The sequence below is a fragment of the Oncorhynchus mykiss genome, chromosome 18 (genome assembly GCF_057628025.1).
Source record: "Oncorhynchus mykiss isolate SJ-2025 chromosome 18, ASM5762802v1, whole genome shotgun sequence".
Classification (NCBI taxonomy): Eukaryota; Metazoa; Chordata; class Actinopteri; order Salmoniformes; family Salmonidae; genus Oncorhynchus; species Oncorhynchus mykiss.
Genome location: NC_143039.1, coordinates 55,455,569 through 55,461,568, shown reverse-complemented (window position 1 = coordinate 55,461,568; position 6,000 = coordinate 55,455,569).

The window sequence follows — 6,000 nt, the reverse complement described above, 5'->3', positions numbered from 1 at the left end:
ATAGATTTCTAAATGTATTTTGCAATGCGATGCGCATGCGATGCGAACGTGTAGTCAGCCTGTTAGGACAAGGGGTGTATACAAAATGTTAAGACTACTGGCTTTTTTATTGGCTGTTTAGAACCATGTAATTTATTGGGCCTGACTGTGAAAGCTCTCAGAGAGTCTGGGTTGAGGTCGGTGATAAAGGAGTCTACAGTACTGCTACCAAGGGATGAGCTGTAGGTGTACCTACCTAAAGACTCTCCTCTTAGCCTACCATTGACTATGTACAGAACCAGTGTTCGACAGAGCTCCAGGAGCTGTGCTCCATTTTTGTTTTCCACTTTGTCATAGTTGTTTCTGGGGAGGTATGTGGGGAGGGAAAGGTTGTTGCTTCCTAGTAGGTGTTTGGCCCCATGACTGTTAATAGTGTCTAGTTCTTCTGGTGTTCTACCATTCAGGTCTCCACAGACCAGTACGTTGCCTTGGGCCTGAAAGTGGAGAAACTCTCTTCATTGAAGTAGGGTGACTCTGAGGGGGGAATGTGTGGCACAGATAAATAAAATAAAAATATTTTAAGATAACCTTGTTGATCTTTAACCAGATAAATAATTATCCTGTTTTGATCAATTCGATTGAATGAGTTCAGATTTAGTTCAGATTTATAACATATTAGCATTCCCCCTGAGTCTCTGCCATTTGTGATTCCTTTTAATTTGGTGTATGGTACGATTATCTCCCTATAACCTAGCGGACAGCCAGTGGAAACATAACCTCTCCACCATGTTTCCTGTAGTACTACAATATCAACATCAACCATTTCTTTCAGGAAGTCTGGGTTTCTGCTCTTTAGGCCAAAAGCAGAGGACTTCATTCCTTGCAAAATTCCAACATGCAACGTAAAAATATTTCATAACTGTTTGTTCTTTACTTTCAAAATGAGAAACACTCACAATCCAACAATAACTATTCAAATATGATTTTTCTATTAACATAAACTTGTATTATGCAAATGTGATGCGTTCACAATTTACTCTCAGCAGCCAGGTGGACCCACCAACAGCCTATTTCACTTTGCAGATGGTGTAATTGTTTGCTTTGAGCCATGTCTATGAATTCATTTGTGTCAATGTTCCAGGGGGCTGAGAGCATGAGAAACATACTTTACTTTACACCTTTTTCCATTCATGTTCTGAGGTTGGACTTCAGCACATATAGCTTGTTAACATGTAGGGCGCACCGATTGGTGTCACCTCGTTAGTCACTTTGTCTTACACCTGTGCTGGTTACCGTCTCGTTAGTGAGAAGGTGTTTCACCTGTCCTGGCCCAGGTGATATTTAAGAGTGGCTGGCCCAGTGCTCCAGTTGTTTTGATAGATGCGAAGGGTTAATGCCTTTAGTTTTTGATTTCTCGACGAACAATCTTTTATCTGATTTTTGCTCCACCTTTTTGGTTTGCTTCTGGTCTGCAAGTTTAGTGTGGGTTTTTCTGTTGTTTCCCTCCAGGGCAAATTTAGTGGGTGCTCATGGTGAGTGTCTTTTAGGTTCCAGCTTTTTTTGCTAGTCAACTTTCAGTGGGCACCCCATGAGTGTCTTTCAGAATCCCTCCTAAAACCCCACCTGTTTCGTTTTGGTGGTTGGTCAGTGACTATTTGTTTCCTGTCACATCTGCTCCGGCGCTTGACATCACCGGTCTACTAACCACCGGTCCTGGCAACCCATCTATGTGCACACCTGGCAACCATCATTACACACACCTGCGTCTCATCAGTCACACCTGGACTTCATTACTCCCTTGATTACCAACCCTTTAAGTAGCACTCTTTTGTGATCAGTCAGCAGGTAGTATTGTTCGTTTCAATGTCAGATGCTTCTCTTCTTTTGCATCGTTCCACGTTTTTTGTGAAATGTTTGACATTTCTGGTTTCGGAACGTGATAAGTCACAGACTCAAAGCCACGAGGGTAGAACATATTTCAAACGTTGCTTGTTAGGGGGAGGTAGTTGCAGAAACATTTGCTGTTTTTTCACTATTTCGCTCTAACTTGTTTGGAGTGTTAACAGTACAAGTGAACAGTCAATTGAGGGTCCAATGTGAGAGAAGCCACAGCTGTTCATTGTCTCCTACACATTTCTCACTGTGGAAGAGTGTCCATGCTTGTGTGTTCATCGAAGACAGAACTGTGTTTGTCCAGAGGGAACTTCATTTAAAAATGTGTAGGATGCGTTTGTGTGGCTTCTTCCCTGTCTTTATGTCCCTCTGCATTTCTCTAGTGGTAGAGGACTTCCTCATCTAAGTGCTTCCAGGTCAGTGTCATGTTACTTAGTGCAGTGAGTGACTTAGAGGATAAAACACACACACGCACACGCACACACACGCACGCGCTAACAAACCCCTTTAGTCAGCTATATCAGTCTGTGGGAGATAGTTGTACTAGCATGTGTCCGCTGGTGTCCAGACACACACAGATGTGGTCAGTGGAGAGTGTGTATCCCCAACCACCTCACACACTCTGCAATGAATTATACCAAATCACATCTCCTCTCATTCCCTCTGTAATTCTCCCTCCCCCCTGCTTCACTGAATTTAAAACCGATAAGTGGTTGGTTTTCCTGTCACTTCTTTTCCTGAAAAATATTCAGCAGCAGCCTCAGTCGGACAGTTTGCAGATGGAAATAATGATTCTTGGAGACTGTGTGTGGTTTTGAGTTGGGGGAGTCATTTACTGGTAGCGCTGCAAAAGTAGGCCTATGAAGTGAATGTGCAGTAGTGAGCACAGAGTGAGTGATTCTCCTCTTGGATGAAGAGATTCATTAAAGTGATGCATACAAAGGGAGATTGTTTTATAAAAAGAGACACAAGATACAGATTCTCCCTAGTCTGAAATTTTCAGCCCCCCTCCACACACACACACACACACACACACACACACACACACACACAGCCCCCCAACCCTCCCCAATACCTTGTCCCAATCTGTGTGTCAGGTTTTCTGTGGTGTAATTAGCCTTTATAACCTGAACCTGCACATTTACGTTGTGCTGCTCAGGGGGTCCGGGCTGGCACAGCTCTCGACACCCCCTCACACACACACCGCTACCAATGCCCTCTCTCACCCCACAACCACATGGCTTCCGAAGCTGTGTGGGGCCTGCCAGCATGGGGTAGCTGGAGCACAGGACTGCATGTCGTTAATGAAGGTGTAATAGAGGTGGTCCAGGCTGGGGTCTAATCCAGTCGGTTACAGGGGCTAGGTAAATGCAGTTAATATCTCTCTTGAGGCGATGCATTGTATGCTGAACTTGGCCTTCGTAAAGATCTTTTCTATTTTGGGGCCATATTCTGACTTGAACTTCAACTCCAAGCTAAGTCAGGCTGTGACCCTGGGTTTCAAATGTATTCACAAAGCATTTTTTTTAACTCAGACATCACAGCTCATTGAGAGCACTGCAGTCTCTAACTAAATGTTTGCCACATTCTCTTTGTTGCGCAAGGCACCGCAAGCATGAACAAAATTCAGCTCCGTGGTGCCGGAGTGGAAACTATCCAAGACACATTTTTCCCAACAACTCCTCAGAGCTAGAACCAAATGGCTCCATGTGCCAGCTGGCTTTCAGACCCTGACCCCAGCTCTGTGGTGCTCTCGCTGGGGAATCCCACCTACCCACTCCCCTGGCTCTGTGGACCCGCCAGGCCTCTGCTCCCTGACAGGCAGTTCTGGGAAAACACTCTGTTTAATCTGTTCCCTGTAGTCCTCTTCTGTTAGATCAATTTAGGAGAGCCAATAGGGCTTTGCTGTATTTCCACTAAAATTGAATAATAGTGTAGTGTACTTAAACATACAGTTCAAAGATGAATTAGCCTTAAATGAATTAATAATCACTTTATCTCTATTTTATCCCTTGTTCTACATACTTGTCTACAATCAACCAATTCCATGTATTTATTTGTACAATAACAGCTGTAGGGGAGATCGAGAGCTAATTTTGGAGCCATTGTTGCCTCTCTGTCCCTATATTATGTGCTGCTGCAGCGGGAACAATAACGGTAGCCTTCATGTGGTTGTGTGATCCTCATTAAGAGGGTAGCTAAGTGCGTGGGCTATGTAGCCTGATGGTTTCTTAGAATTGACTGCAGAACAAGTGAGTCACCCTGCAGTATCAGATAGAAGTGCTTCCCTGCCTGAACCTGAGGAGTTAAGCAGTGTGCTGCCCATTACTCTACAGAGGATACATGTACAGAACACCCACATGTGTTTTCTTCCAGTGTATGGTGTTGTTTATGTATGTCTGACTGTGTGTGTGTGTGTGTGTGTGTGTGTGTGTGTGTGTGTGTGTGTGTGTGTGTGTGTGTGTGTGTGTGTGTGTGTGTTTTACCAACTGGGGTCATTTTGTTAGTCCCCACAAGATCAAATGCTATTTCTTGGGGGTTTAGAGTTAAGGTTAGAATTAAGTTTAGGGTTAGGGTTAAGGTTAGGGTTGTGTTTAGGTAAAATATAATTTTGAATGAGATTGAATTGTGTGCCTCACAAGGTTAGTTATCCTCTACAGGATTGGTGCTCCCCCCTGCACGGGACGGTTGGGTTGAGCTAATGTGATTAGCATGAGGTTGTAAGTAACAAGAACATTTCCCAGGACATAGACATATCTGATATGGGTAAAAAGCTTAAATTCTTGTTAATCTAACTGTACTGTTCAATTTACAGTAGCATTTACAGTGAAATATCATGCTACTGTTTAAGGAGAGTGCACAGTTATGAACTTGAGAATGTATCAATAAACCAATTTGGTACATTTGGGCAGACTTGATACACCATTTTGAACAGAAATGCAATGGTTCATTGGACCAGTCTAAAACGTTGCTGCCATCTAGTGGCCAAAATCGAATTTGCACCTAACCTGGAATAATACATTGACCTTTCTCTTGCATTTTAGATGGAAAATGCATGTTATTTTCTTTGTGTTATCTTTTACCAGATCTAATGTGTCATTCTCCTACATTCATTACACATTTCCACAAACTTCAAAGTGTTTCCTTTCAAATGGTATCAAGAATATGCTTATCCTTGCTTCAGGTCCTGAGCTACAGGCAGTTAGATGTGGATATGTCATTTTAGGCAAAAATTTAAAAATAGGGTCCGATCCATAAGAGGATTTATATAAGACTGTGTGTGTGTGTGTGTGTGAGTGAGTGCATGTGTGTGCGTGTGAGTGCGTGCGTGTGTGCGTGCGTGTGAGTGCGTGCATGCGTGCGTGTGTGCTTGTGGGCGTCTGAGAGTATATGTGTGTACTGAGCCTTCTCAAACCCATCAACCACACCACAGGATCTGTTGGCAGCATGGTCCTATAGAAGACCTGCTGAGCATAGACCACCCCTGGAAGAACGTATGACAGTAGGCTACAGTTTCAATAGGCAATAAAACACACAAAGGTGTATTGTGTTGCCAAGCACTGGTTACAAAAGAGATTATGATCTAGCACATTATGTACCTTTGCTTGCTAATAATACAGATTGCCCTATTTCATGCTAATATTGGTGTGTTTGGATTTTTCCACACATGGTAATATGCATTTTGAATGTTTACACCTGTCAACGTATAGTGTTGTTTTGATGCCAATGCATTGCCTACATTTTGGGGGAATAATGGAATATTTTAGATAAAGGGGCTCTTCCTTTAGTATTGTTTGGTCTAGCCATTCATTTTGGAGAACATTTATAAGAAATGGCAAGTGAAATGACAAGGTATTTAGCCTAAGTAGTCTAAAGTCAATGTTAATGAGAATAATATGTATATTTCAGAAACATGTCCTCTATCAAAACATCGACAGAAGACTCAACAGACGAGACATACATCAAAAGGATACCGGGATGACTTTATCATCCTACATATCCCCTTATAGATATCAGGATCCCTAACTTCAAAGGCTTCTCTAACCAGACCATCCCATGATGCATGCTTCTCTCCCCTACATCATACACTCCAGCTGCAATAAATTTGTGGCTATAAAAGTTGATTTC